At 37.5% G+C, this 12,119-nt stretch overlaps 1 protein-coding gene across 1 annotated transcript in view; it reads left to right on the forward strand.

Moving 5' to 3' along the window:
• LOC126483959 (non-lysosomal glucosylceramidase) overlaps positions 1–12,119 on the forward strand; it is a 262,802-nt gene that overhangs the window by 173,167 nt on the left and 77,516 nt on the right. The gene's annotated exons all lie outside the window — the stretch shown is intronic.

A 12,119-nucleotide genomic window follows, 5' to 3' on the forward strand; every position in this document is an offset into this window, starting at 1 on the left:
TGTAGTGTAGTGTTGATGGTGTGGTTTTGTGTACATAACACATACCTGTCAGTCAATGCTGTTGCCCATTTTCCACAAGGAGTAATAGAACTCCATTTAATGGTTTCGTTGTTCACACTTATTATTCTTGTTCTAATGCTAGCACAACATCAGAATGTGACAAACAGAATAGCTGATTTAGCAGAAAGCTGTAAGTGGTGTGTCAAACAGCTGCGTCAGTGCCATAGCAATAAACATATACAAACACAACTGATAAGTTATGAGCAATGAACATCAGCAGGAAGGCAGCGTACATCACTGAGCACTGACCATTCTCGAGACATGTGAAGTTGCCCAAATTGCATGAAGCATTTGTTTCCTGATGTATGCTTATACCACTACTTTTTGACCAGTACTGTTTACTGTACTAATATGGGACACTTTTTTTAAACATCCTGTATTTTTGTGTGAGGACACAGATCAAACACTAATAGTTATTTACTTTTCTTGGTACATCATTATTTTATTTCAAAGAAATTGTGTCTTAAATTAGGAAAATAATGTGTATGAATGAAGCATGGTGTGATGATCTGCCAAATTCATTCTGAATACTGACATTTATAAAAACCACCTTCTAATGTCTGTTACTTTTCTTCTTTATGTAATTATTATTATTTTGCTGTGCAGCATTGGAACAAACCACTGAGGCTTTCTTAATTATTGACTTCATCACCTTGAGGATCAGAACATGCTGACAAAGAATTTTTGAATAACAGAAATTCCTGCATAGCAACCACACACAAAATATGAGGAAAGTCAAGCACTCATTCTTAGCTGATGTATGTGGGGCACATAGACAGTTAAGTAATTAGAGGTATAAAGTTCTTTCAAGTTTGTGCTCTTACTCTGGTGTTGAGTGTGTCCAGACACACACACACACACACACACACACACACACACACACACACACACACACACATGAGGAGTAAAGGAGCTAGGAAGGGGTAAGATGTATGGATTAGAGGAAGAGAGGGAGGGTGAGAGAGAGAGAGAGAGAGAGAGAGAGAGAGATGAGAGGGGGGAGGGAGAGAAGGAGAGAAGGAGGGGGGAGCAAATGGAGAGAGAGAGAAGGGGAGGAGGGGAAGAGGACTGTGAAGAAAAAAATAAGTTAATGGTTTGGAAAATGACAGGAGGGAGATGTGAGGGTGTTGGTGCTCATATATAAGTTTCTGGTTGAGGGGTTTGTGAGGACAGAAAATATGTTAGATGATGAGTTAAAATTCCTATCTACATATTTCAGAGAGCTCATATTCGGGGGATGGGGACGGGGAGGGTGACAGATCAGATGGCACACAGGTATTCAAGCAGCTATTGAAGTTGATGTTGAGGTGTGCAGGATGTTTAGCAACTGCATGATTTGAGTTAGTTGCTGTTTAGATAATACAGTAATTGAAACACAGCTGGTGTATAATATGGCTTTTTCATATTTAGTCTGTATTTTATTGGATAGGAAATGCCTGTGACAGGGTCACAGTAGGTGGTCATGGATTAGTATATAGGATGGATCTTTGCAGCCTTCATGAAATCTCAACGACATCCTTCTCCAGGGCTTTGACACACAAAAATTAACTTACGATCAGTTCACAGCACTCCAGATGAGGACACTTCTGTTGTTGGATTAGGTATTGTGGTACTCGCTCACTTCCAACTCACCTTAAAAGAAGGTCTTTGAGCAAGGTCTGGAGATAGATGCACAATCATTTCTAAAATTTATTGAGAATGCACAGTTGCTGTGCATAAGCTTAAATTTTCATGGGAATTTCTTTCACATGAATGTTCATTGAACTGAAAAAAGACTGTACATTAATCTTTGACAAGCATGTGTAGAAGAATGGGATTAACCACCTTAACTTGAAAATCGTCTGTTATGTAATGGTTGTACATTGCACCGAGTAGTGTGCAATTGGCTCTGTTACCAATTCGAGTGCTCCAGGAGCAAAAACTGCTTTTCGAGGATTGGGCACAGTTATGTTTCAACTAAGGACATCCATGAGTATTATAACATAAGATGTCAGACATCACAGTGATTCCATTGGTGCCTTAAAACTGGATGAGTACACCTGACCTGCAATATAAAACCCATTATTGTACCCTGGCCAAGCACACTTCCTAACATACTGCAGCTGTTCCATGTTACCATATAGAAATTCCAAATAAAGTATTCAATGCCAAAGCAGGAAAAGTGATCAAGGTAACATTCTATGGAGGTGAGGTTGCACATGTGAAAGTTCTCATTAGATGGCAGTTGTCTGGAATCATATTGATATTATCACTGATGACTTCATCATGTGTGATGTTTGATGTTTATCATGTGTGTATTCTGAGATACAGAGGCAACTGTGCTGATGATGACTAACGCAGAATATGTCCAGCCATCACACACATTATTATGAGGATGATTATCAGTGATAAAATCCAATCTTCTGAATTTGTCACTTTACCAAAATACTATCATAATATATTCATGAAACAATACTTTACCTGCATTATATTGATGGAAAGTCTGGGTTATGTGTTTCCTTCACAATGAGGTGTCCAAGGGCTCTGTACTACTTTCAGTTGTTGTGAAATCTGAGCTAATTAACTCATTCGTAAAACACCATTTAACCTAAATGATAAAGCTGATTGGTCCAATCAGTGAAACAAGTGGAAGTACATTAAACAAATCTAATTATAATTTCCAAACCTTGTAAAAGGGACTGCAACAACATTCAGTTGTTAGTTGTTGATACACCAAGTATAACTGATAGAAATTTTAAATAAAAACAGTCTTGATGAAGGCTGTTGTTGTTGTTGTTGTGGTCTTCAGTCCTGAGACTGGTTTGATGCAGCTCTCCATGCTAGTCTATCCTGTGCAAGCTTCTTCATCTCCCAGTACCTACTGCAACCTACATCCTTCTGAATCTGCTTGGTGTATTCATCTCGTGGTCTCCCTCTACGTTTTACCCTCCATGCTGCCCTCCAATACTAAATTGGTGATCCCTTGATGCCTCAGAACATGTCCTACCAACCGATCCCTTCTTCTAGTCAAGTTGTGCCACAAGCTCCTCTGCTCCCCAATTCTATTCAACACCTCCTCATTAGTTATGTGATCTACCCATCTAACCTTCAGCATTCTTCTGTAGCACCACATTCCGAAAGCTTCTATTCTCTTTTTGTCTAAACTATTTATCGTCCATGTTTCACTTCCATACATGGCTACACTCCATACAAATACTTTCAGAAACGACTTCCTGACACTTAAATCTATACTCGATGTTAACAAATCTCTCTTCTTCAGAAACGATTTCCTTGCCATTGCCAGTCTACATTTTATATCCTCTCTACTTTGACCGTCATCAGTTATTTTGCTCCCCAAATAGCAAAACTCCTTTACTACTTTAAGTGTCTCATTTCCTAATCTAATACCCTCACCATCACCCGACTTAATTTGACTACACTCCATTATCCTCGTTTTGTCTTTGTTGATGTTCATCATATATCCTCCCTTCAAGACACTATCCATTCCGTTCAACTGCTCTTCCAAGTCCTTTGCCGACTCTGGCAGAATTACAATGTCATTGGCGAACCTCAAAGTTTTTATTTCTTCTCCATGTGTTTTAATACCTATTCCGAATTTTTCTTTTGTTTCCTTCACTGCTTGCTCAGTATACAGATTGAATAACATTGGGGAGAGGCTACAACCCTGTCTCACTCCCTTCCCAACCACTGCTTCTCTTTCATGCCCCTCAACTCTTATAACTGCCATTTGGTTTCTATACAAATTGTAAATAGTCTTTCACTCCCTATATTTTACCCCTGCCATCTCCAGAATTTGAAAGAGAGTATTCCAGTCAACATTGTCAAAAGCTTTCTCTAAGTCTACAAATGCTAGAAACGTAGATTTGCCTTTCCTTAACCTAGCTTCTAAGATAAGTCTTAAGGTCAGTATTGCCTCACGTGTTCCAATATTTCTACGGAATCCAAACTGATCTTCCCCAAGGTCGGGTTCTACTAGTTTTTCCATTCGTCTGTAAAGAATTCGCGTTAGTTTTTTGCAGCCGTGACTTGATGAAGGCTGTATTAATGAAGATCAGCATTGTTGTAAATCATTCTGCCAAATCTTAATATAAGTCTTTAAGGGAATGCAGAAGCTTTGTAATAATATCAGCAGTGGCAACGTAAGCATTTGCTTTCATCATGAAAATCTCTTAAAGCTCATGTGCTACTTCCAGAAAGTCACTTGAATGCCAGGATCAAGCGACTCCTTCACACCAGTTATGAAATTTCCATCTGAGACTCTCTTTACTTAATGCATTTTAACAGTTGTGAAGTAATTGGCTGTAATTTCTGAAAAATTCTCGCTGTCTTCATATTGGGCGTTGTAAGAACAGTCAGATTCTTCTGATATGAAGTTGATGCTTTCATCTGTTGAAGAATCTAGTTCTTTTGGAGCAAGTTTCTTCTTTTTAATTTTCTTTCATTCTCTGGCAGAGGCTTCTGCTTCAAGGCAGGCTTTCAAATGTAAACTTATAAAAATAAGAGATTATCCTTTCTTTCAGCCATGACTATCTCTTTTTCGGGGAACACATTGAAGGAGTTGAAGCAAGGCTTCAGGAGGCACAGATAACTCAGCCTAGAATTCTTGCTTATGAAGACATGAAGGAATAAGGTTACCAGTAGAGGTATTCAAAGTTGAAGGAACTGGATCAGTAGGAGACACAGGAGAAAATGGATGAAGTGGATTTGGAACTGTATTAGGAACATTATTTTCTGAAACAAATTTTGTTCTTAAATGGCTCAACAGGCTGTTCTGTCACAGATGAGCTTCACCAAATGTTTTATTGTTATTGCCAATAGTATGATGTTAGATGATTTTTTTAAATTAAAAGATCTGTAAATTACAAAAGCAAATAATTATAATGTGGTTAACTGGACCAACCCATGTAACATAACTGCCTTGGTGTCCCATTAACCACTCATTTTTTATTTCTAAGTCTCTAAAACAACTGCTTCGCTGAGGTTAATCAAAAACAAAACAAACTGTTGTAAAAAGTAAACACAATTATTATGGTGTATTTGGCTTTTCCAAAACTCTACTTGAAGTAACAAACAATAAACAAAATTATTGGGGAAGAAAACTTCTTACCACAGGAGAAAAAACCTTCAAAACATTTTCTTGATACTTTTCAACTGTTTCTAGTAGCATAAGTTGTTAGGCCTGGGTAGTTTGTTGAGCCATTCATTACAGGACACAGGAAACAACTCCTTTTAGAATTTGAAAGCAAGCACCAGTTGACTTGATCTGTCTGGTTAATCTGAGTCCAGTGTCAGTATTTATGCCTGTGCCTGTGCGTAAGGTTAAATGAGCACCTTCTTCCTTTTTTTTTTTTTTTTTTCCCCCTCATTAGATTCAGTGCTATTTATTGGCTGCTAATGTTAGTTTTGGAAGCCTAGAGCACAAAGATTGTCCATGAAGATATACCATGCAAGTGACCAAAAGGTCTTTTGGCAATCGCAAAGCCTTGATGCAAATGGCTACCCTTGAGTATCATAGAGGTGCTGAGAATGAAACAACACGATTGGAAAGCATGGATTTTTAAATTTTGGTATACGAAGGCCCTTTGACGAGATCCTGCATTGGAATACTGTGGTGTGTGTTGAAAAAGCCTCTCAAATCATTGAGTTGCTGTTTTCTTTTCAGATGTAGGAGCAAAGCTGCAGCCTGTCTATTTTCCTATGTGGTGTAGCTGTAGAGCTGCTGCATGGTGATGCTAAAATTCCCAAGTTCAGTTCCAACAAACTGACAATATCTATAATTTAATGTAAACAAGTTCTGGAAAATTTCTTGATTGTGATGTATTTTTGAATCTTTGAAGCTTTGTATAAGTAGCACTACTATCCATTCAGAGAGCAGTCTAGCTCTCTCTCTTTCTGTTTTTGTAGTATGCCTGCTTTCAGTGCTATAAATTGATTGTCAGTGATCCTGTTTTCTGTTATGTTACCTGATTTGGTCACCGCATGAGCATAGATAAAGACTGCCAGAATGGAAAATTGTGTTAGAGCTGGTGTCTAAAAGAAAGGAAAAAATGACCTATACATATTGAGTTACTGTGTATTCAATAGGAAGGAAAAAGAAAAAAAAAAAGTGTGTGAAAATATAAGTTGTGTAGAAAAGGAAGGAGATTTCATCATTTAACAAAAGTGATAGGTAAATGATACAGCTACAGAATGCAAACACAGAAGCACCTAATAATATATAAATTAATAATGCAATGCAAGAGTTACATTGCTTGATAGGACAATAAGCAGTAGTTAAATGGATGAATAAAGAGCAGTGGGATGATGATAACTAGAGAGACAGGTGTTGTGAACTGAAGTGGCCATTAGTTCATGAATAAACAAGTTAAATACTCAGTGGCAGAATTAGAATCTTGTCCAAGAAATTATTAGGAGAGAATGAAATTAAAGGGATACATAAATTGGAAGAAGAGTGGCAGAATGGGTGGCGGTAAGTAGCAAATATGAAAGACGTTGTTTATAAATGTTGTATATCGAGGTAGCTCTGGACTGTTGAAAGAGTAATGAAATGTAAGAACTTTTCTTGGATCTAACTGGATCCAAACTGGAAATGATAAAGGATGCAGATGAAATTTATGATTATGTGCCGATTTTAGAGTTTTTGGGACCTGTATGCTTGTTCCCCTATTGTTTCTTCTTCCTTTCCATGTTACTTTGGGTGTATTGTATACTTCTGTTGGTAATAAGTAAGCATCATGGGTAAGCAAGTTTTTGCTCAAGATGTGATTCAGCATCTGATAGATAAAGTTACTGAATAAGGACAACAAAGGTAGGAAAGGAGGGAACAGCCACATGCAGTGCAGCACCTTTCTTTGATACTGACACCACTTTGTTGGTCAATTCACTTGCTTGGAAATCAAGAGAATATGTCATTATGTTTTTTGATAATTTGGATACAGCTGCTAGTTTAAGAAATTGGGTTAATAACCAGTTTAATGGATATTCCAGAAACATAAGGGATCGATAGAGTTTTGTGGACCACATTCGCAAAATTGATGTCAATACATATAAACTCACTGAGGGTGATGTTGTGAATTAGACCCTATTACAGAAGCTGTACAGGGAGCACTTGATGAGTCTTTATGGGATATACAGCCAGAAATGTCACATAGAGTTTGTATGGAATTCCCAAAGACTCTGAATGAAACAGTGGAAATCGTGGTGGCACTAGCTGAAGTTGATGTGGTTACCAAACCACAAGAAAAGGAGGCAAATTTAACTCAGATATCAAATGTTTTAGATGTGGCTATACAGGTCATATAAAGTGTAATTGTAGGGACAACATTATCAGGATGGAAATGTACAAACAAAAGTTTGCAAAGATAGCGAAGGTGGCCACAAGGCGGACCTTGTACCCCCCACTGTTAAATGGGGCAGTAGGTGGTGTGTCCAGTGTACAGTACTCACAGTAAGGGTTCATACAGGTCAGCTCTGGGTGGCTGACTTTTTTCTAACTGGTTATGTGAAAGGAAAGTTATGCGTATTTTTTTAATGTGGTGGCTCTCAAGTATATGTGGTAAGCAAGAACGTACTTGGTGTAGTAGAACTGAATCAGCCATGCTGGGGGTTAAGGGTTTAATTGGGGGTCATTTTAATTCGTTTGGTTCAACAGTGCTAGGATTATGACTGAGGGGAAGTCCCCCCCCCCCCCCCCCCCCATGGTTGTCAGTGGCTATGAAGTTGGTTTAGATATCATGGTTGCACATCATGTCAAAGTTGAGTTGGAAGGCCATTTAGTAGAACTGAATGAACCCCAATTTCATCTTGGTTTTATGGCTGGAAAACTATTACCATTGCAGTGATCATCCCTAGGCCAAGTAAAGATCTTCTTGCAAAACAAAGTGACGTTTTTCCAGACTGAGTGTTAACCACGTAGGATGTAAATGGTCAAAAACCTGGCATAAACAAATCGTATGCTCCTAGGTATCCTTGGAGAGCACAATATCATTTGAATAGACCATGTATTTCATTGGGATTGACCCTCACAATATACCATCTAACAGTCTGTGGAAAGCTGTTGGCATGTTTTTCAGTCCAAAAGGCAAGCGATGATATTGATAATGACAAGATGGAGTTGAGCACCTTGTTTCTGGAAAATCTTCAGGCACTATCTCCAGTTGATGGTACCCACTTCATAGGCCCACAGTTATGAAATAATGACACTGGCCCAGGTTACCTGAGAGCTCTGTTACATTAGACATAGGGTAGTCATCTGTATTTTTTTCTGGTTTAAATAATGGTAATCACAACAAAACCTATACGCATTACAGCCAACCGATAATTTATTTGGGATCATGATAAGAGCGCAGACTAAGGACTATTACTCTCTTCCATAATCCCATCTTTTGAAGCTGGCAGTGTAGGAAAAGATAGATTGTTACTTACCATAAAGATGAGACGTTAAGTTGCAGACAGGCAAAATTAAGACACTTATACATAAGCTGTCGGGCACAGTTTTTGTCAAAAAGGAAACACACACCTTTCATTCACACAAGCGACTGTGTGTGCCCACACACACACACACACACACACACACACACACACACACACACACACACCTGACTCCAACTCCGGTGGCTTGCTCTAGATTCTGAAAACTGTGTAAGGTTCTTCTAAAGTGATGTCATATATTGCTGGTTTATGAACTGAATTTACAGTGAAAACACTCAACTCAGCTGTTAGAGTTCCAGTATCTTCTGCTGTTGTTATTCCTGCAGAGAGAACCTGTATATTAGGCTTGACAAAAGTGCCGACGTATTGTCAATGTGGATGTGCAGCTGCAACCTACATGCCTCTAATCTTTGAGCAACAGTGTCATACGTCTTGAGACTCCTGAATGCAAAGCATTTCACATTCTTGACACTTTCACATCTGATTTAGTATCTCTTCCTTATGAGTACATAAATTCTCGATGTTTATAGACTGTATAGTGATCTTTGCCTATGAGAAGGCCCGTTGTAAGGCCTTTGTGGATATAATGGAGCTTCTGTACAACTTCTCCACTCCAAAAGTGACGGCCTGCCAGGTGGAGGTAACAGTCTGGCCATATACGAGGGCTGTTGTTTGACATCTGTAGCATCAGGTACACATCACAAAGTTCTGTAACCAACTTGCATCATCTAATGTTGTTGTTACTCTCTCTCTGCAGTAGGTCACGCACGGTTGTGGTTTGGTTTATGAAGCTGTGCTGCAACTATTCTGATTGTAGAAAAAATGAGCATCTGTTTTTCAGTAAATAGCATGTGCATTTTTTAAGGGATGTGTATCTTTTATTTGGTGTTGCAATTCTTGCCATGGCACTGGTAAAATTACACACGCAAAATGTTACAGAACATTCCACGTGAAGCCTACTTCATACGTTGATATTGACACGTGACAGTTATGATGCTGATCACATATTAGGATCACAGAATCAATACCAACAATCAGCATAACAATTCTCGGCATGTAACACTAGTTTGCTCAAGATATTAATAGTCGTCATTCGTGACGTCACACACGCGACCTCACTTGAACAAGGTCTCCACGCAACTCTTAATGCAACCTGATTGTACAATTAATACTTCCATGAAGAAACCTTTGAATGATTAACACACTTTAAAAATTTCATATTCAATGACCTCACACTTGTGATCATTCATGTTCACCACCACCACCAAGTCAAAATCACATACCTGCAGCAGTTTATTTTATTATTTTGTTTTTTATATTTTTTATCATTTTTACTATCTTGTTATTTTGTTTTAAATTTTTTATTGAGTTTGTTAATTTTTTGTTTTATAGTTATTCACACTTTCTTCATATAGGCGTGAGACTAAAAGAGCACACAAAATATTAAATACTGTGCAACGTTTATGATGCTTATGATGTATGTAAATAGTGTGTATTAATTAGATAAAATTACAAAACGACCATCTGTATTGCATAGATAAACTTACCTTAAAAGCTTACTATATCTTGAGCTGAATGATTTGCACAACAAATAATAAACTATTGGAACATAAATCTTGTTATTAACTCTTATCTTATAATTATTGTCATTTTTTATTTAATGTGTGCAATAATAAAAGCTGAAAATTAGGGAACTGCCACTAGAAAGCTCATGTGAATAATTTTGGCGTGAAATGTTCCAACAACCAATCCAAATTAAGTATAAGTACGATTAGCTGAAAGAAGCAGAACAACTGCAAAACAATGTATGCATGACAAAATACTATCAACTTTTCAATAATGTATGGAAATTGATGAACTCAAGCTTGTTTTGTCCAAAAATAAATTTTCTACAAGATACCATAGCAGGTCTTGAAGAAAACACAGTGAAACATTTCGTATTAAGTAGAAAGAAAGTGACTTTTTCTCCAGTTTTCAGGTTAGTCTAATTTTGTGTGTGCTCATCAATGAAGCTTTAAATGCTCGACTGAAAAGTATCTCATGCTGTACTGGGCTGCGCATAATTCTGGTTTGGTGCACATGTTGTTTTCCACATCCAAGATTTTTTGATGGTTTTAAGCCAGTGGTAGATAAAATCTCTAATATACAAACAACAAAACAATAAAGAAACTTCCTGGCACATTAAAACTGTGCGCCAAACTGAGACTCGAACTTGGGACCTTTGCCTTTCCTGGGCCAGTGCTCTACCAACTGAGCTACCCAAGCACTATTCACGGCCCATCCTCAAAGCTCTACTTCTGCCAGTACCTTTTCTCTTGCCTTCCAAACTTCACAGAAGCTCTCCTGCGAAACTTGCAGGACTAGCATTCATGGAAGAAAGGATATGGCAGAGACGTGGATTTGGCACAGCGTGGGGGATGTTTCCAGAATGAAATTTCCACTCTGCAGCAGAGTGTGCACTGATGTGAAACTTCCTGGCAGATTAAAACTGTGTACCAGACCGAGACTCGAACTCGGGAACTTTGCCTTTGGCGAGCAAGTGCTATACCACAGTTTTCATCTGCCAGGAAGTTTCATATCAGCGCACACTCCACTGCAGAGTGGAAATTTCATTCTGGAAACAAAACAATAATAAACTGTAATAACTAGTTTCTTTAATTATATCCAAAAGCAACAATTAAATGCAACACATTTCTGCAAATTCAGTTTCATGTGCAGACATCTGATTTTTTGCACGTAAAACCTGAATAATGAAAGAGTTTTTGCAAATGCTTTTTATGATTATGGTAAGAATACATTTTTATGATCATCTGTATAACTTTAAACCATCTCAGCATGTGTGATTCACATAAAGTCAGATTTTACATATATTTGTGTGCAAATTTAGACTGGTATATCATGGCAACTGATAAAGCTTCCACAAAGCAGCAGGATGTCCATTAATTACATGTATTCCTTTGCCTTCTTATAAAATTTGAACCAGTTCACACAAGTTTGAAAGATACAAGTGCCACAATTATAAAAAGCTTATAAAAATGTATTCTCATTTTTTCTTTTTTTTCCGTGTAAAATCTGACTTAAGCTAGATTTTTAAAGCGAATTTTCAATTTTGTCATAAGAATGCGTTTTTATTTGATGATTAAAAGTCTTCTGGGTGTTGTAACATGTCATTGTATACAATTCTTTAATTATAAACTGTAAAACCCTTTTTACACCGGCCATGGAAGCCTACTTAGTTCTGTCATTTTTTAATTTATTTGATTCACTTTAATCCCTTTCAGAGCATTCAGTATACACAAGAATGAATTTTACACATTTAGCTTGGCTTTATACCATCATATCTTAACAGTGGTTTATGACTATTGGATAAAAGAATTCTTTTTGACTTTATCCATTTATCTATCTTCATGCAAAGTTAGAACCAATTCATACAAGTTTAAAGTATAGGGATGGTACACTTCGAAAACCTCCCAGAAAACAGGTTTTCTGTTTTGCGCGCAACACTCAAACAGTGGTGACTGTTTTGCATATAAGATCTGAACAGTGTGCATAGAAATGGTGCAATTAGCTGAGCTTTAATTTCAAACCAATTAAAACCTTTTGCAAAAGGAATTAATCGATCACACAAT

Source organism: Schistocerca serialis, chromosome 6 (assembly GCF_023864345.2).
Source record: "Schistocerca serialis cubense isolate TAMUIC-IGC-003099 chromosome 6, iqSchSeri2.2, whole genome shotgun sequence".
NCBI lineage: Eukaryota > Metazoa > Arthropoda > Insecta > Orthoptera > Acrididae > Schistocerca > Schistocerca serialis.